General features: G+C 38.5%; 1 protein-coding gene across 1 annotated transcript in view; it reads right to left on the reverse strand.

Annotated features, from left to right (window-relative positions):
• Positions 1-21494, reverse strand: part of HEXO1 (beta-hexosaminidase 1) — a 163773-nt gene that overhangs the window by 126601 nt on the left and 15678 nt on the right. The gene's annotated exons all lie outside the window — the stretch shown is intronic.

The raw sequence follows: 21494 nt of genomic DNA on the forward strand, positions 1-21494 counted from the left end.
CACTCAACAAATTATGCTTCAATCCATCAACAAAATAAACATCATTAGTGTTAGTTCTTCCAATTAAAGTAATGGATCCAATCCCTGTAATATGACAAGTTGCATTGTTACCAACTCTAACAATACCTCCACCATAGTTTTTGAATTTAACAATCTTATTCATATCACCAGTCATGTGATGTGAAAAACCACTGTCTATTATCCAATCAGATTTCTTTTCAATTTGGAAAACTAGAGCCTTTTCTTCTCTAATTTCTCTATCAAGATCATCTTCCTTAATAGCTACAAATCCTAGCTCATCATCACTTTCACTTTGAGCTCTTTCATTAGATTCCTCATCTTCATTAGCATACAAACAATTTCTATCTCTTTTAGGCTTAAACTTTCTTTTATACTTTTTCTCTCTTTTAGGACATTTAGATGCATAATGACCAAACTCATTAGATGTCCAACATTTAAAGATATTCTTACCATCTATTTCTCTTCCCACAAGAAGTGTTATACCTTCCTCAATCTTCTTGTCATCATCAGATCTAGTTCTACTGCTACTAGCAAAATCTCCATGTGTACTTGCACTTATAGACAAACTTGGCCAAACATTCAAGGCATTGAAAGTTGTCTCAACTCTTGTTAGTTCTCCTAGTTGTCTCAGATCCACTTTTGTTGCTTCCAATCTTCCAAGCAACGTTGCCTTGGTAAATTCCTTAGTGCAGGGTATTAGTAGCTGAATCATCTAAGCAACTTTCTTGAATGGTGGTGGCAAAGTTTTCAAGATCTTCCACACAACCTCATCTTCCTTGGTTGAGCCATGTGACTTGATTCCTACAACAATCTCTAATATCCTACCAATTTAGTTTCTTATAGATTCATCTTCCATCATTTTAGCATCTTGAAATGCACATATCCAATTCTGCAATCTTACTCTCTTTGTATGTGTATCACCTTCAAAAATAGATTCTAATGCTAACCAAATTTCATGAGATGTTTGAAGTGACTTTACCTGACTGTATTCATCCTCTAGAAGAGCTGATAGTAAAGCTTCTCTAGCTCTCAAGTTGCACATGAACAGATCTCTCTCTGCTTCAGTGCATTCTTCAATCTTCTCTTCTTTTACAATTGTCTTCTCACTCTTTGTCAAGAGCCAATAACCCAGACCCATGCATAACAGATAAGTCTTCATCTTCTCCTTCCAACTATCATAGTTGGCCCCATCAAATCTAGGACTATCCTTTTTGAACAGATTCGCTATCAATCTCCCAAAGTTGTTAAGCTTATCCTTCAAGGACCTGATGCTCTGATACCAATTGTTAGAATGTCCAACTAATATCACAATTATAAACCTTATTAAACTTTAACCATATGAGCAATATAATCAGAAACCACAAGAAGATACCCATACACAATAACACCAGATATGTTAACTAGGGAAACCCTTGATCAGAGAGAAAATCCCGATGTGGATGGTACCTACAAGATGATGTACTAATATAAATATTCCTTGTTAGAGGATGGACCCTATTAGGAATCTATAACAACATTCAGTACATATTAGTCCCTATTAGGAGACTTTGAATCCCCGTTAGGAGATTCCAACCCTGTTAGGAGTTGTATAAGACAGCTAGACCCACTACCCAAACAGCTTCAAGATTAAGACCAATGAACCCATTGTCCAAATGATCTCTGTATTATTCTTTGCAAATAATAGAAATGAATACTACTTCCTTCCTCTGTCCTGTCAACTAGACTTCTAATCCTTCTGATCTTGTAACTAGATCACAAAACTTGCATCCAATAATCCCTTGGATTGTTTACTCGCATTTATGTAAACACTCTCTGCTCCTTTTCACACTTCGTGCTTTGCACTTCATACAACGATCAGAACACATTACAAACAAGGAAAACATCTTTGTTTGATACCTTATTTTCAAAATAATTCCTTGAGTCACCCTTGAGGCGTTTCCAATTAATTATAACAAGGTAATTAATTAATTACAATTACAATAGCACTGTCGATTCATAGTCTATACAAAACTTCACACATGCGATACTAGGGCTTGTACATCTACTAACGTTATCATCTGACTGTCCTTTGTCACTGGCTGACCACGCATCTTCTTATTACATCTGAGATGAAAGATATAATACAAACATCAAAAATTCTTTTCCAAGCACTCTATTTTTGTACTACTCTCAGTAAATCAAGTAAAACTTTCGTACATCTTTGACTTACGTGTTGTGCATTGAACCACATCATCAAGACATTGTACTGAACATGTCCATGACCACGCATCACCAGACAAGCAAAACCTTGTCCATACAACTAAGATCTCTCTCTACTATTATGTCATTCTTCACAAACTTACTACTATGTTGACATCAATGACAAAAACAGTCATGAATGCAACATGTCATTATTCTCCAATGCTTAGGATATTCCCCCAATGTAGTATCATCAGCATTCATGCTAACAAATGTATCTTCCATATTTTTAATGCCTTTTAATGTCCATCTCTTTCTTAGCCAAGCACCCCTGAAGTTGTGCAAGGGGTTCCCCCTTGTGCAAAAGTTTCCACCAAACAAATATTTCCCCACAAATCCTATCATCTGATGAGGTCACATCATTATGCAAAATGAAGAGCCTTACTTGATCCCATCCTTTCCAAATACCTTTGAAAATATTAGAGCCATACACTTTTATTGGAAAGGATCTTGCAATAAAATCTAATAAATGCATACCTTTCCATGAGGGCCCTTTACAAGGAGAGGCCCTTGAAATACTATGCCTAATCAACATCTTCCATGGTTCCTATCTATGAAGTGCCTTAACCACCCACTTAGAAACCAAAGAGATGCCTTGAATTCTAAGGTCTTTAAGACCTAAACCCCCACCTATTTACTCATGGAGCACGATTGCAGCCTAATTGCATGTCTTTTCTTATTACCTTTAGAATATAACCATAGGTAGCCTGTAATCATTTTTTGTATGTGAATTAAATTGATTTTGGGAGAATAACCAGGCAAAAGCATAATATATGTTGTAGGTAGAGAGAATTTTCTAATAAACTTGAGTTCTCTCGGCTAAGGAAAGATAGAGATTGTCCCATTTATTCAATATCTTATCGATCTTATATCTTATCCACTCACACATATTCTTTAGGTTTGGAGAAATTGAACATGGTATGCTTAGGTATTTAACCTAATGATTAGGGCCACCCTAAACAATCTGATATTTACAACCACTTTGGCGAGTATTCTTTCCACCCCAACATTATCGATTTAGGCAGTAAGATTTGGCTGCCTGAGGCTTTGCGAAAAAAGATCCAATTTACTCATCAATTTTTCAATATTGCCTTCATTTCAATCTACCATTATTGTTGTATCAATTGCAAATTGAACATAAATGAGTTCATCACCATTGAAGAGGGTTGTGCCTTTTACCTTTGCAAAGATAGTATTATCCCTCAGCAAATAAAATAAAGCATCTGCAGCAATCACCAACAAGATGGGGGCTAAAGGGAATCCCTTCCTTATAGATTCGGACAAGATAATACCCTTTGATTTATAGTCATTAACATCCACCTTAGCATTACTGTTTGCCATCAGAACTCTGATCATCTTTGTGAATTGAATGGGAACCTAAGGATTCCATCATTAGCCATATAAAACCCCACCCTATTATGTCATAAGCCTTCTCATAATCAAATCTGGAGCATACTTACATCTTGCCCAGAGTCTTTAGTCCAATTCAAAGATTCCCAACATATGAGTAAATTCTCAATAATGTACCTACCCTTAACAAAACTTGTTTGGGTGGGATTAATGATCTCAGGAAGTAAATCTTCAAGTCTTTTTGCAAGGATCCTCACCAAAATCTTATAGGAGACATTAATCTCCAGATTTTGAGAAGGGTTTTGTCTCCATCTTTGGGGATAAGTTTAATAATACCAGAATTAATATCTCTTCCATGTGTCCCCTTTGAAATAGCCACATTACACAGCTGGCAGAGTTCCTCCTCAATCCAGCTAATGTTGCTCTTATAGAATTCAATGGAAGCCCATCTGGCCTCAAGCCCTTGTCCTTGCTAAGGGCCCTAATAGCACTATTGATCTCATCAATTGTGATCTTTTTGGAGAAATGATCAACATCCTCCTTGTTGACCTTCTTGGGAATGATCTTTCTAATCTCCTCTCTTGCACTATCCATGTCGGATCCCCCCTCCTATATAGAGATCAAGTGACTATAGAATTGAGAGGCCTATAAGATATCCTCTTGGTTGGTAATAGATGTACACCCCCTTCCCAAATACTGTCTATCCTTTCTTTGTTCTCCTTACTCTTCAAAAGCTGAACTGAGAATTTTGTACCTTTCTTATCATGACTTGTCCAATTTTCTCTAGCTCTAACCTAAGTCCCTTGAATCTTAATGTTTTGAGTTCTCCTTAAAGAATCTCTAGCTAATGAGATGGCTTCCAGCACAATATGATTATGGGGATCACTTTGAATAACATCTACTGCATCCATCAGTCTGTAATGAAGCTCAAGTTCTTCAGCCCTAGCATCCTTGGCTATTCTCTTTCCTACAAACTAAAAACGTGAACTCCAGCTTTTGGTGTTTTGAATCCACTTATCAACATAATTATCATGAGCACAGAACAGAATATTGAATTAAATGATAATGTGGACAGCCTCTCGGTCTGCAACATCCTCCAAAATTCTGATATTAATCTCCTGGGGTTGCCTCATGAAAAATCTCAATTAGGATAGGATGAGGATTTGAGAGAGTAGGGAGTGACTCTAACCATTTCCACCCATCGTCTTTCCTGAATCTTAAAAAACACTTTTACCATAAAAGCTACCCGGACTACTATATATTCTCTTACCATCCATCTGAAAATTGCACCATGTAAACTATATGCCTTGATTTTCCATCTTACCTCCTGCCAAAGAGTCAACAATATTAAGCTTGCTCACCATCTTAACCGGCAGAACTGTTCATCCCCTCTCCCTTCAAACATATTGCAGCCTAGTTTATCTTGAGATCTTTCAACCATATTGAAATCCCCACCCTAAATCCAAGGTACATCCACTGACAGACACAACCACTTCCAACCTCCACTCTCTCCTTGTATTCATTAGGTGCATAAATTGAAGAGACCCCAAACTTGTTTTCCTTGTCTTTGAGAATCACCCGAACTGCTCTATTGCATGGTCAATGGTCCTATTGTGAAGTTTTCACATCATCGCCCCAAAAAAATTTGAGAACCCCCATTTTCTTGATCGCCTTGGCGAAATTTTTTGAAGTTGTCCAAAAGTTTTCGATTTTAGAAAATTTTACAACTTGGACACCTTTGGGCTAGGAGAAATGGTTAGATTTGTTTTTCACCCGATTTTAACTTGATTTTTTGGAAGTGATAATTTTATCCTTAGGCCGAACAAATTCAAGGACAACATTTTCTCGATAGTTAGAACAATATTTGGCGGGGCAAATTTACAAATTTTTGGGACTTAGACGATTTATTTTGAAAATAGGATATAATTGTATAGACTTGAAAATTTTCAAAATAAAATTTTTTAGGTTTAACTGTTTTGGAAAATCTTGAATTTTTCAGTGAAAAAGGATATTTTGCAGGAGTGAAATTAAATTGGAAAAGTCGATTTTGGAATGCTAGAAAAATGATTTATCTTGAAAAAAGTTTTAATTGCATTGCAAAATCGAAATGGACTTAATTGCAAAATTTTGCATTAAATTGGTTTAAATTGCCTTGAAAATTTTAAAAATATTTAAAGAGATTGGTAAATTAAAATTGAAAAATCGATTTTAGCTTGCTTAATCCAATTTTAAATGATATTTTAATTACCAAAACATCATTAAAAGAAATGTTTAACATCTCCAAAGCTTTCTTAATTTTATTTTGCAATTTTGGTAACCGGCAATTAAAAAATGCAAATTTCACTAAGGCAAAATTAATTTTCTAGCTTGGCATTTAATTTTGGACCATGAATGGTGGCCTAATTTAATTTCTTGTCTCTCCCAGGGCTAGTCGGCCAGCTAGAGGGAGCAAGTGGATTGTGGTATTAGAGGGGCTCCCCCCCTCTTATCTCCTCATTCATTCCATCCTCCTCTTCCATGCTTGGGCGAATTTTCTAGAGGGCAGAAAATTTTCCTTCCTTGGGCAATTTTTTTCCAAATTTTGGCTTTTTTTGCAAAGGCAGATTTTCATTGTTGGCAATCTGATTTTCTTCCATGAAAACTGCAATTCTGCCCTAGGCGACTTCTTGTAGCAGATCAAAATTTCTTGCCCTAGGCGATTTATTGTGGAGGTCCGATTTCCTCTAAGGGGTGCGAATTTTGCCTTTGAAGTTGGGCGATTTTATTTGTGAGGAAGTTATTTGGTCCAAGACCCAATTGGTGGCAAGTGCATGGGCGATCTCAAGAAGACAAAATTCTGATTTCTTGCTAGGGCATCATTATTTGCAAGGAGGCTTGATTTTTTAAGGTCTAATCCGAACTTCAAAGAGGACCCGACTATTGGCAAAGGTAAATTAAATTTATTCTAGACTTGAAAGGTGGTTCTTAAGAAGATTTCACTCCTTGTTCTTGCTCGTTTTTGTTTCCCTTATGTTCTTCTTGCATTCATCATCCACCACTTCATCATCCCATCTATAGGTTGAAGGTTGGAGAGATAAGTGTAGACTCCATGACAGGACATTTGACGAGGCGGAAATAAGCTAGACCACCCTAGGAATGAAGTTGGGAGATATAAGTGTAGTCCATCCTAAGGTAACGAAGAGGCAGAAATAAGTGGTAGTCACACCCCTAGGTTGAAAATTGGAGATTGATAAGTGTAGTGATAAGACTTAGCGAGGCAGAAATAAGTTAGAATTAGAAAGAAGGTTGGAGATCAATAAGGGTAGTCCATATCACTTAGAATGAAGGGGCAGAAATAAGTGTTTACGAAAGTAGATGTAAGTGCAAGCAAGAACCCAAAGGGAATGAACACCAAGAAAGACAAAGAGAACATGATGCCCAAGACCACCTTCTTCTCAAAAGTGAGGCGAATAACCGATACTAATATTGGTACAATAAACATGATACAGCTAAAGGATAGACTAAAGGAAAGACAATTCCCCCATGGCAAAGAAGATTTACAAAAGTGGAATTGTACACGCAACAGCCTTCCCTCCTACCTTGCCTTGTCCAGAATTGGTTATGGAATGTGCATCCAGGTTTGATTTGGTTAGCAAATCCATCATTTTTGATGAAAGCAAAAGAGTGTTGGCCAACATTGGCGGACAGGTAATCGAAAAAGCATTTAACATTCCCCAGTACAAGGGCATGACAGTGGTAATGATGGATCAAGTGGCCAAGTCATTTAAGGATAACCAAGAGGCTTATTTCATTCATCTAAAGTAGGATTGGCTATATGAAGGCAAGAAGGGACTTACTAGATCATCAAGGCTCACCGTATCAAATTTCAAATCAGAGTATGGCGATCTCATTGTGCTTCTCAGTCGAATCATGGGCCTAGCTCAAGGTATGCAATTCGAAAACTGGATGTACATTGATGAGATTGTAAAAGGAAAAAGAAGATTTGATTAGGCTAGCATCATGAGTGAGAATCTAGAATTGCAACTTAGGACCATGCAAAATCAAAAGTAATTCTATATGGCATCCTATCTGTTCTAATTGATTGCGAGGTTGTATGAAAATCCAGGACTTAAGGCCTTAGGAGAAATTGGCAATGGGCAGGGGCAATGTTAGGTACATAAATCCTATCCACAGCTTCATTTGCACAACAACAAAGACTATAAAATATTTTGTGATGCCTTTGCCATGAAGACAGTAAGGGTACTACAAGGGATACTTGCTAAGAGGCTCTCATCGGAAGCATAAGTAAAGATTAAGAAATAGGGGAGTTGGTTCATCCAGTTTCCGCAATTCACATACATTAGAGTAGCAAGAAGCACAATTTATCCCAAGAGGCTGCCAAGGTACCCACCCAACAAGGTAGTTTTGATGGAATTGGCTAGGCAACTTGAGCATTATGATAGAATGATGAAACTTAAGGGTGAGACAGGGATTACCTTCTCATTCGGAATTGGCAATGATAGTTGTCCCAATCCTGTCGCCTTTGCAACGGATGATAGAGCAAAGCAAGGATTCAATCCTAATGGTCTTATCAAGGCATCTCATGGAAATACATTCAAACATGTTCCTACTATAGAAGATTTCTGAACCAATGCACGAGATAACTTTCACGTGAGGAAGCTAGCTTTCTCAAGATTGTCAGTGAACATGATGAGGGCAATCAGATGGAGAGGCCTTGATATTCCTGATCAACTGGAAGATGATGAAAATGTATTGAGAGAAGATTATAATACAGTGGAGGGAACAGAGTGGAATCTACTGGATTGGAATGATCATCAGGATCCTTCCTTGGAGGTGATTACAAGAGCAGTTGATTTGCATACCGAGTCATGGTACAATGGGAAGTTGAGGAAATTGCAAAGCCAAAGGGTACACCTTACTTATGAAAAGATGAAGCCAAAGGAATGTCCAGTGGAATTAGTCGAACAGAAGGGTGAAGGAGGTAGCAAGCAGCAAGAAATATTTAGAAGCAAGAAGAAAGCTTTGGAGGTTGAGAAAAGTAAAGAACATCCGAAACCTCCAGCTAAGAGACAAAATGCAGCACCATCAAGGGAAAGCATAATTGAGGCTAGAGGCCAAGAAGATAAACACAAGTGAACAAAAGGTCGCGGTAGAGGTGAGCTCTGATTCAGAACCAAGTGGTTACAGTGATAGCACTGAGTACTCTCCTCTCTCAAAGAATCAGCGTGGAGATGATAGCAATTACTAGTGGAGAAGATGATGGGCCGATTGATATCAAGGAAATAAGTCAGGCGCTCGAGGCTATTGGTGATGATCGGCTAATTGAACCAAATCAAGATTTGGGGAGATGCACCACACCACTATGGTTAAGGCAAATGTTTATGCCAAGAGGAGAGGGAGTAACAGCCCGAACAGTTGAAGACATCCAAGGATTAATGGAAAAGGGTGATAGCGAGACCCAAAAACAAATGGCAAAAACAGTGGCAAAGGTGATTAGGAGTAACAGTGATGGTTACCGAAAGGTTCAAATTGCTATACCAACAGTTAACAAGGCACTGGATGAGATTGCAGCTCAAGAATATGAAATAGTAGAGCATGACTTGGGAAGAAACACAGATGACATGGAATGTGAGGAGATCTAGGAGGGTATTGTTTCAATCAGGAAAAGGTTGAGGAAGGCAAATGAAAGGATCATAAAGTTGGAGGCTGAGAACAAATATTGGAGAGATTGCCAGTCTATCCCACAGTTGCACCGGGCAGCCCTTCCTCAAGACAGCGGGAGCAACATAGAAGAGATATTGGCTCAGCTGCATGAAGTCAAGGATTGGATCCATGATACAATCCAAGACGGGCAAAATTTCTTGTCTTCCTTTATCTCGACATTCCGGTTATTAGTGACTGTTAGAGACAAATTCAGAATATTTGAAGTAGAGTGGAAGGATTTCCTTCCAGTCAAGGACTTAGCCATTCCCAGGCTACAGATATTCATTGGGTTACCAGAAAAATATTTGGAAAGGGCCAAGTTGGTTGATGATGGAGGATTGAGTACAGTTGAGTCTTGGTTTGTTGCCTTGACAACCAGATTGAGAACATTGGAGGAAATATAGAATGTGATTGCGCAGCACCGTCCAGTCGTTGACACTTCCATTTCAACCATGATGAGCGACATTAGGGCGGCACTTGATTTTGAAGATATCAAAGAGGAGAGCATCAATGAGACAGAGCTGGGATCAAGATTGGATGAGTTAGGGAAGGTTGCTATCAAGAAGAAACATTTGGGCACCCTTGCCTCCCTCAATGCCTTTATCGGATATGCCAAGGAGTACGAGAAGGACCATGAGAAGACACTACAAGGAGCAAGCAGCATGATGAATTCAGCTAAGCTCAAGATGAGGCATACATCTTGCCCTCCCATGGAGGAAGTCAACGAAAGGCTAGCTAAATTCATTGCCTTGGCTAAAAGGATGAAAGAAAAAGGGAGATTTATATTAGAAGATCATTTGATGTAAGTCGAAGTGGCAATTTCTCTTTCTTCTTGGATAGAACAAATGTCTAATTCTGATTGGCTACCATTTTGGTGCCTTCTCATTGGTTGCCACTTTTCCTTTTTTTTTCATTGGTCCATTGATGAGGTGGCATCTTCTCATTGGCCGATGGGGTGGCAACCCTAATTAGGGATTTTAGGATCCAATCTGGATCATTGGTTTTGCCTCTTTATCTCTACCGTCGGTTGTAAATTTTGGCCTCTATATAACGCCATTTTCTCTTATTTGTAAGGGGTTGTAGAAAATTGTTGCTAAGAATGCCAAAATCGTTTTTCTTTCTCATTGTTGTCACTTGCATGGTGATTAAGAACTTTTGGTGTTGTTGCATGGTTTCTACTTCCACTAGTTAGAATAAGATTTTCTTTGAAGTTGTTAAAATAGATTTCATTTCAAGTTGCTAAGTAGAGAGAAAAGTAGATGGATAGTTGCATGATAGCATTAATGGATGTTTGATAGGGATCTATAACTAGGCCACTAGCATCCTAGCGGCCTGTTGGGAAGCCTTGTGTAGTAAACTAGTTCCTTTCCCTTGAATCATTGCATCTATGGAAGTAGAGCCGTCGGTAAACTTTCATTAGATTTGATCCTCGTCCATTCGCTATTCTTTCCATTCATAGGAGTAGGAGTAGAATAGCGAGTAGTTGAGCAGTCGAATTTCATTCTAGAAAGTTAGAAAGGCATAAAGTCATTAGAACACTCACCCTCCATCACCATCACCATCTCCATCAACATCATCTAGAACTCATACAAAATCATCGTCACCACCATCCCACCAAAAGTCCAAGTTGTCCTCAAACAAATAGTGTAAGGTCGCCTACGTGATTACCAGCAAATCACATCGATAACTGAGTTAGTATCCATAGGTGTAAGGAACATTGGAGTTTTGCTTATGTCTTCATGAGTATTAACTTTTCAAGAGAGGAATTGAGGATTTGATATTCCATATCAAGTGTTCAATTGCTATATGTTATGTAGTGGTACAAAACTGACATCAGCATTATCTGGAGCTAGAAGGAGGGCATGAAAGTGTTTTGTTTGAGGATTTGTTGGTATTCAATTATGAAGAAAAATGGTCCTTCCTAGATCAAATCAACCTAGAGCAACTTGGAGAACACTTCAAGACCATATTGTAGCCAGTTTGTGCTCAACTGCTTGGGAGGAAAGTGAGAGTACTAGAGAGTATCTAAACATCATTGACGTATTGAATCAAGAAGAAAGGAAAGCACGAGCTATTGAAAGGAGAATTCAGAAAAGGTTGGAACGTCAAAGAGAACTTGAAAGGAAGCTTGAAAGAGAAAGGAAAGCACGAAGACAAGCTCAAGCCACTCTTGAGGAAAACTCAAATTAGGAAAATCAATAGGGTAAGAACTATAGTCAAGTTGGATAGAAGAATTGGGTCTTTTTCCCCCGAAAGGTTTGAGAAACTACAATCTGATGGAAGGCAAAGGATACTGAGATCTACACCACACCAGGAAGAGGATTTACTTGTGTTAGAATTTCATAAGAAATCAAGGAATCGTTGGGTATCTGATACGTCAAACTTGGCTAGCCCCTCAAGTGGTCAGTTGGGTCAAGCTCAAGCCAATCAACCAATGATGGCTCAACCGCCATGGATTCAAAACAATGCCTCACCCATTTCATTCCAACAATATCATGATTTTTCGAAGAATCTGACAATTTTCTGCTCCAAGTTCTTTGTTAATGACCCTAATCGTACAGTAGAGGAGCATATCAAAGTGTTCAAAAATGCATTGTGCAACAGAAGGAGTCAACATGAGGATGTAGCATGTAGGCTTTTCCCTTACTTATTGGGGGAAGAACCTTACTACTAGTTTGTCAATCTGTCGGCGTCATCTATAACAGGATGGGTCCAGCTCAGAGAAGCTTTTATTGCAAAATTTGGCATACCCACCACACCATTGGAGTTGCATAGGATATTTGTGGACATTAGGAGACATGATAAAGAGTCAATAAGTTCCTTCAACAATTGTTTCCACAAGGCTTACACGAGATTGCAAGCCCCTTACACCCCTTACACAATGACAGAGGTGGGTGCTTTGGAGGCATATTACAGTGCCTTAGATAGTCAGACAGCTATGTTTACAAGGATGGCAAATCCTGCTCCCACAACGTTGAATGAAGCTTACATTAAAGCAATTGAAATAGGGAAGCAATTGGGCCAACAAGGAATGGAACCCCCAATTGCTAGGTATCCAAACAATTCAATTCCACAGCTTGCATATCAAGCACCTACAAATCAGTTAATGGGACATCTGGGACCTCCTTTGTCTCAAGCACCACCATCAATGTCAGTTTATCTGCAAAGTGCAAGTTCATCCACAAGAACGCAAGAAGAAAAGGAGGAAATGAAGGAACTAATCGAGCAAGTCAAGAAACTATCTACAGAAGTTACTTATTTGAGAAATCAAAACAATCAACTCCAAAGCTCCCATAGAAGCAATCAAGGAAGCAATTATCAAAGTCATGGCGGAGGTTATCAAGGAGGGTTATTAGAGAAATCATCAAGAAGGTGGATACCAAAGAAACTATCAGGACAGAAACTATCAAAGAAACAACTAAGGTGGCGGTTATCAAAGGAACTATCAAAATAATAATCATCAAAGTAACAGCCAACCACAAGATCAAGGGTATAACAATCAGTCTAACCAAAAGAGGACGTGGAACACAGGCCCAAACAATGGAAATGTGGTGTCACCATTGGATAATCAAGCTTCAGTGGATAGTAGGCCGGTGGATAGAATATTTCTAGCTGAGTCTGCCATGTTTAAATATTGTAGATTCCATGAGACTGATCAACATTCGGAGTTAGGATGTGCCATGTTCAAGAGGGCATCTAACCTATTTCAGAACATAATAGATGAGTTGAACAATCAAGAAGATATTAAGGTCACAAGGTATGAGATTGTCCCATCCTCGGCATATGATCAATGCTTGACTTTTGAGGAGATTTCATTTCCACCAAAATTTGAAGCATATGAAGAACACCAAGGGAGATTTCCTCCCGAGTTAGCCAACAGGCCAATTAATGAGGTAATAGATCAAAATGGATATAACAATGGGTCAGATTTTTCTTTCCCATCTTAGGGAGACACTGTTCTAGTTCAAGGGATAGGTGGGAACCAAACATTTCAACAACTAGCTAGCAATGCAAGGTTTTATTAGAGGAACAATAAGAGGAATGATGGACCCTACACATCCTCCATACCTCTGAACAATTTCAATACGCCTCCACACCCCAATGCAAGTAACGTACCAAATTCTTCAAGGGATGCACCCGAGTACAGACATGGTAACCATAACAATGGAGGTGGAACATAGAGTTTTCAACAAAGTACACAACAAAACAATCAAGATGTTTGAGGATCACAGAGTGTCCAATCAACACAAGAAGCAAACAAAGGAAGAACAAGAAACAATGCCGTGAACAATGATGAGTTGAAAAGATTAGGACAAAGTGTAACAGAGGAGATAAAGAAGATCAAAATCAATCTCCCTTTGTTCGAATTGTTGAAGATAATGGAGATTAGAGATACATTCCTTAACAGTTTGAAAGATAAAAAATCACAAGGATCTCACACTCAAAGTGCAATAGCGCATACTCAAGGGAGGCCTCCTCCTAACTCAGTGCATGTGATCCAAGACATTCCAGGAGGAAAAATGATGAATCCATCTCAAGAGATTTCATACAAAGAGATAGAGAAATCTACACAAGAGATTGCATATGGTGACATTAGTAGTTTCAACAGACAACCAGGACCTCAACCAGTTTATGTGGCTCAAGGATCAACGCCGACGGAACCACAAGCTCAAAGGAGTCAAGACCCGAAAAATAATAAGGAAAAGGTGAAGAAAGAAGAGGTAGTTCAACCGACAAATTTCAAAGTGAAGCTGAAGCAAGTACATAAGACGCCAGTGGTATATTATCAAGGGAAAGATGAGCCAGCCCCATTTCTGATATCAGTGAGGATATTTGGGAAGCTTCTCCACAATTGTTTGATAGATTCAAGAGCATCAAGTAACATCATGCCTTTGAATATCTATAGAAGTTTGGGAATCACACCTTTGGGATCAAACAGAAAGGTTACCCAATTGGATAAAACAAAAGTGTCAGTGGTAGGTGAGCTACACAACATACACATGTAGTTGGCCTCTGATCCAAGGATGGAACACATGGTAGATATTTCAGTGGTAGATGTGGCCAATACCTATGGGTTGATCCTAGGTAGAGATTGGGCCAGAAGGTTGAATGGATACATGGCAACTAACTTTTCTCACATGTGGCTCCCATGGAAGGGATTGGCCAACCAAATCAGAATCAATAGCACCCCAAGGTTGAGATTGACAGTTACTGAATATGGGGAACCAAATGAAATATTGTTTGTATAAACAAATATGAACACCTATAGACCAAATAAGGCAGAAGTGTTGACAATGAATATCATAAGTGAAGGAAAGGATTCCACTAAGATCTTGATTGAGTCGGATCTAGACACTTCATCAGACGATGGTGAAGGCATGTTCGAAAATTTTAAGAACTTTGTGACTAAAACTGTACAGCAAGGAGTAGAGTTGGGTAACCGAACATCAGTGAGAGACTTATTATTGCCCAACTGGTGCAGAATCCACAATGCATTCCATTCAGAATTATCCTGCTCCATATGCATAGTTTCCTTAGAACAAGTAGAGAAGAGAATCCCAGGGGCACTAAAACAAGATGATCAACATAGCAAACAGAAGGTTGAAACTTTACAAGTTAAGGAAGCAGAAAGTAGCATGATGGGTGAAACAAAGAACCAAATTACACCCCCCAACTTGGAAATGAAGAAAAGTGATGAAACAGACAAGTCCAAGGGTTCCCAAAAGGATTATCAAGAAAGTGATGGAGTATGGACTCTAAGGTTCGATGGTTCCAAAACTAAGCAAGGTGTTGGAGCTAGATTTGAGTGAGTTATCCCAACAGGGGCAATGTATTTGGAGGCACAAAGATTGCAATTCTCATGCACCAACAATATGGCAGAATATGAAGCTTTGATTTTAGGCTTGTTGTGTGCTATCAAGAAAGGTGCCAAGATACTTCATGTACTTGGAGATTCATATTTAGTAATTGAGCAAATAAAGCAGAAGTTCGCTTCCCATGACAAGAGATTGAAGAGATATAGAAACAGAGTTTGGGATTTAATAGAGGACTCCGATGCCTTCAATATCAAGTTTAGCTATAGAGCAAATAATCAGGTGGCAAATGCCCTCGAACAGAGTACAAGCTCACTAGCACCAAATAAGTTGGATGGCTTGAAGAAATTTAGAGTTGAATTAGCATCAATCCCATTGGTACCAGATGATGTTAAGAACTTTGAAGTGTTTGAAGATGATAGACATATCCTCAAATTCTTGACCAATTCAGATGTCTTCACAACACAAATCATTGATGGTGAAGTGGATGAGGAAGCAGAGATTGATTTAGAAGGAATTATGAACTTGAGGACAAATACTATTCCAAAGGGAATGATTGAGCTAGAAAGAATATTCGACATGGACCAATTCAACAAAGTACAATATCAACCCACAAGGGGTGATGAATGCGAAAAGGTAAATTTGGGAACAAAGGATTGTCCCAAAATAGTTCATATTGGGAAAGTTTGTACACCTAAGGAAAAGGCGGATATATTGGGTTTGATGAAAGAATTCCTAGATGTAATTGCTTGGGGATATGAAGATTTGAAAACATATGATCCTTCCATCATCACACATACAATTCCACTAAAGGAAGGGAGTAAGCCATTCAAGCAGCGACAAAGGCCAAGCAACCCTTTGTTAGAACCATCGATATTCCAAGAAGTAAAGAAGCTGCTAAATGCGCGGATCATCTTCCCAGTGAGGCATTCAACGTGGGTAGCCAATCTCGTCCCAGTTAGGAAGAAAAATGGAGAAATAAGGTTATGTGTCGATTTCAGGAATTTGAACAGAGCATCAGAAAAGGATAATTATCCATTGCCATCACTAGATGAGGTCTTGCAAATTGTAAATGGAGCACAAATGATGTCATTTATGGATGGATATTCAAGGTACAATCAAGTAATTGTTGAAGAACAAGATAGATTGAAGCAAGCTTTCACCACAAAGTGGGGAACATTTGCATATAGGAGAATGCCTTTTGGCCTGATCAACGCAGGTGCAACATTTCAAAGAGCCATGGATTATGCTCTCAAGGACTTAAAAGACAAGTGTATTATCATTTACATGGACGACATAATCGTATTTTAAAAGAATAGAGAAGATCACATTCTGGATTTGAGGAAAGTTTTCACAAGATGCAGAAGGTTCAGAGTTTCTTTGAATCCAAAGAAATGTATGTTTGGAGTCACCAAGGGGAAACTTTTGGGACATGTAATTTCAGAAAAGGGTATTATGATAGATCCAGAGAGAGTGGAGGCAATTTCCAAACTTGGCATACCAGCTAGCAAGAAAGAACTTAAATCATTCTTTGGAAAGATCAACTTCGTGAGAAAGTTCATATCCACATTCGCTGAGATTGTAAAGCCAATGAATGACATGTTAAAGAAAGATGCAAAGATGGATTGGACTCCAGCAGCAAAGAAGGCATTTGAAGAAATAAAGCAGGCTATCATCAATGCACCAGTTTTAGTAAGCCTAGATTATGAGAGGCCATTCAATATATATTCTTTCGCCTCTAATCATGCTTGTGTGGCCATTTTGACACAAAAGAATAGGGCAAGTGAAGAACACCCGATAGCATTCATGAGCGCGCCTTTTAGGGAGGCCGAATTGAATTATCCAAATGTGGAGAAACAAGCTTATGCCTTGGTAAAGGCGGTGAAGAAATTCAAGCATTACATCTTAAGAAGCAAAGTACATGCAATTGTGCTTGACATAGTAGTGAAGACTCTTTTAATGCAAAACGAACTTGGAGAAAGAAGAGGCATGTGGGTCACCACTATCCAAGAATATGACATAGAAATTAAACTGATGAAGTTGGTTAGAGGACAACAGTTGGCGCAGACCATGGCATCAGAGGGGCCTAGACTTGTGCAACAAGTTTACGAATTGGAGGATGTACACCCCGATGAATGGTATCAAGACATAATCAATTATTTCTTAAATCACCGGTGCCCTTCACATTTGAATCTAGTACAGAAGTGAGCATTGAGATTCAAGAGCAGAAGATACATGTTGCAAGGAGCAGTGTTATACAAGCAAAATCATGAGGGGATATATTTGAGATGTGTTGGAAAAGAAGTTAGGAACATTTTGGAACATTTTCATGATAAATGGGGAACAGGACATGGATCAAATTTGGCTACAGCACATTGGATACTAAGAATCGGATACTATTGGCCAACTTTGTTCAAAGACACTCACAAGCATATAAAGACTTGTCACGTTTGCCAAACGTCGGCAAAAAGAGACAAGAATCCAGCAATGCCTTTGCGGTCGATTATTGAGGTGAGACATTTCGCGATGTGGGGACTTGACTTCGTTGGTCTTATCAATCCACCTTCCTCAACACAAAACAGGTATATTCTAACCGCAACTGACTACTATACTCGGTGGTTAGAAGCTCAAGCTTTCAAGAATTGCACTATTGAGATTGTCATCAAATTCTTAGAGGAATGAATCACTACCAGGTTTGGGTGTCCTTCTGCTTTTGTATGTGATAATGGTTATGTTTTCATTTCTTTGAAATTTCATACGTGGGTGTTCGACCATGGGATCATTTTAAAATATTCATCAGGATACTATCCCCAGGGAAACGGCCTAGCAGAATCCACAAACAAACCTTTTGACTGTGATTGGAAAACTTTTAGACAGGAACCCAAGAGATTGGCACACAGAACTGAGATATGCTTTGTAAGCCAATAGAACAAGAGTTAAAGAGTCCATAGGAATCGCTCCTTATCATTTGGTTTATGAACAAGACCCTGTATTCCCGATTCAATTGAAGATTCCAACTTTAAGGTTCATACAAGAGTACTATGATGAGAACGAATACAAAGTCCAAGTTAGGTTGGCTCAACTGATGCAGTTAGATGAAAAAAAGGACGAAGTCCTAGAAAAATTTGCAAAACATCAAGGGATAGTAAAACGTTGGTTTGACAGAAAAGTGCAAAATAAGGCCTTCAAGATCTCTGACTTGGTCTTATATTAGGACAAAGCCCATTAAAGGAAAGGATAACATGATAAATTTGAAAAACTTTGGAAGAGTCCTTTCCAGATTTCAGAAATCATCGGGGATAATGCATTTAGACTTAAGACACTCACTAGTGAGGATGTCCTATTGCCTACAATGGGCATTCCCTCAAGCATTATTTCCAAGCCTAGGACTCTGTCTAGAGCCCTTTTTGTACATAGTTAGTTTAGGTTTTGCTTTCAGTTAGTAGTTTAGTTTTCTTTCCGTTCCTTAGAGTAGAGTTTGTTTTGGACCATTTGGCCCCAAGGGTTAGAGTAGTTTCCCTTTCAGTTGGTTAGAGTAGATTTCTTTTAGTTGTTTAGTTTAGGTGTTGTGAGGGAACTCGATTTAATTTGCATCAAGTCTTTTGACTTGGGATCTTTAGCTTCCCTTAGTTGGAGAGCAGTTTTGGTTTTGGGCCTTTGCAAGAGCAAAGGGGGTCCATGTTATCATTCATGGGCGAAGTGTGTAGATTTTACATTTTTGGTGACAACACGAAGTTCGTCTTGTTTATTTCTTCAATGCACGTGACAAGGTTCAGCGATTAAAGGATGTGCTTAGTCGTTGGTATATGGTAGGACTTGTACTAAATTTGGGTCGAAGTCGATAGAGGTTCTTAAGTTATCTTTGACATGGGTACAACATTCTACTCACACTTAATTGCTCTGAGTTCTTGGTGTTTTGAAGTGAAATTGAGCTTAGTAAAAACCATACACCTGCTTCAGCGCCACTCTAGTTTTCCAAACCCTTTGCAAGCTTCATTGCCTATAAGCCAAACAAAAGATTGAAAAAGAAAAAAGAAAAAAAGAGAGAGAAAATATCATGAGAAAAGAGAAAAGGCATTATGAAAGTGAAAATAAAGATGAAATTTGGTTCAAGGGTGTGCAATCATCTCTACCAGTGCTATAAAAATAATCACTAAAGGTAGAACCATGATTGTCGTGCCACAGCGATAACTCCATCGAGGCTATAGATGCCTGACTGGCAGCAGGGCTCTATCCAAGCTGCTTTTGAAGTAAGGATATTTACAATAGCTAAGTTTAATGGATCTGGGGGATTATCAAGTTCTTGTCTAGAGGGGAATAAATCATTTGCATACACGTGAGTAACTTATGGTCAGGGTGCTTAGGATCAACTTGAGAGTTCTTTCCTTTATTGAGTGTTTGTTCTTAAGTAGATTTACGGATAGGCCATCCTGAGATTTTTGTTCTAAGTTATTTTATTCTTAAAAAGTTCAATAACATTTCACCCGTGGAGTCGCCAGATGTTGTGAAGTTTTCACATCATCACCCCAAAAAATTTTGGGGACCCCCGTTTTCTTGATCGCCTTGGCAAAAAAATTTGAAGTTGTCCAAAAGTTTTCGATTTTAAAAAATTTTACACCTTGGACACCTTCGGGCTAGGAGAAATGGTTAGATTTGTTTTTCACTCGGTTTTAACTTGATTTTTTGGAACTAGTAATTTTATCCTTAGGCCAAACAAATTCTCGATAGTTAGAACAATATTTGGCACGGTAAATTTACAAATTTTTGGGACTTAAATGATTTATTTTGAAAATTGGATATAATTGTATAGACTTGAACATTTTCAAAATGAATTTTTTTAGATTTAATTGTTTTGGAAAATCTTGAATTTTTCGGTGAAAAGGGTAATTTTGCGAGAGTGAAATTAAATTGGAAAAGTTGATTTTGGAATGCTAGAAAAATGATTTATCTTGAAAAAAAATTAATTGCATTGCAAAATTGAAATGGACTTAATTGCAAAATTTTGCATTAAATTTGTTAAAATTGCCTTGAAAATTTTAAAAATATTTAAAGAGATTGGTAAATTAAAATTGAAAAATCGATTTTAGCTTGCTAAATCCAATTTTAAACGATATTTTAATTACAAAACATCATTAAATGAAATGTTTAACATCTCCAAGGCTTTCTTAATTTTATTTTGCAATTTTGATCTTAACCGGCAATTAAAAAATGCAAATTTCACTAAGGCAAAATTAATTTTCTAGCTTGACATTTAATTTTGGACCATGAATGGTGGCCTAATTTAATTTCTTGTCTCTCCCAAGGCTAGTTGGCCAGCTAGAGGGAGCAAGTGGTTTCTTGTCTCTCCCAGGGCTAGTCAGCCAGCTAGAGGGAGCAAGTGGATTGTGGTATAAGAGGAGCTCCCCCCCTCTTATCTCCTCATTCATTCCGTCCTCTTCCATGCTTGGGCGAATTTTCTAGATGGCAGCGAATTTTTTTCCAGATTTTGGCATTTTTTTAGCAAGGGCAGATTTTCATTGTTGGCAATCTGATTTTCTTCCATGAGGACTGCAATTCTACCCTAGGCGACTTCTTGTGGCAGATCAGAATTTCTTGCCCTAGGCGATTTATTGTAGAGGTCTGATTTCCTCTAAGGGGTGCGAATTTTGCCTTTGAAGTTGGGCGATTTTATTTGTGAGGAAGTTATTTGGTCCAAGACCCGATTGGTGGCAAGTGCATGGGCGATCTCAAGAAGACAAGATTCTGACTTCTTGCTAGGGCATCATTATTTGGAAGGAGGCTTATTTTTTAAGGTTTAATCCGAACTTTAAAGAGGACTCGGCTATTGGTAAAGGTAAATTCAATTCATTCTAGAGCTGAAAGGTGGTTCTTAAGCGGATTTCACTCCTTGTTCTTGCTCGGTTTTGTTTCCCTTATGTTCTTCTTGCATTCATCATCCACCACTTCACCATCCCATCTATAGGTTAAAGGTTGGAGAGATAAGTGTAGACTCCATGATAGGACATTTGGCGAGGTAGAAATAAGCTAGGCCACCCTAGGAATGAAGTTGGGAGTTATAAGTGTAGTCCATCCTAAGGTAACGAAGAGGCAGAAATAAGTGGTAGTCCCACCCCTTGGTTGAAAATTGGAGATTGATAAGTGTAGTGATAGGACTTGGCGAGGCAGAAATAAGTTAGAATACATCAATAAAAAGAAGGTTGAAGATCAATAAGGGTAGTCCATATCACTTAGAACAAAGGGGTAGAAATAAGTGTTTAGGATAGTAGATTTTAGTGCAAGCAAGTACCCAATGGGAACGAACACCAAAAAAGACAAAGAGGACATGATGCCCAAGACCACCTTCTTCTCAAAAGTGAGGCGAATAACCGA

This window comes from Cupressus sempervirens, chromosome 1 (genome assembly GCF_028749045.1).
Source record: "Cupressus sempervirens isolate cs-2001-9-10 chromosome 1, ASM2874904v1, whole genome shotgun sequence".
Classification (NCBI taxonomy): domain Eukaryota; kingdom Viridiplantae; phylum Streptophyta; class Pinopsida; order Cupressales; family Cupressaceae; genus Cupressus; species Cupressus sempervirens.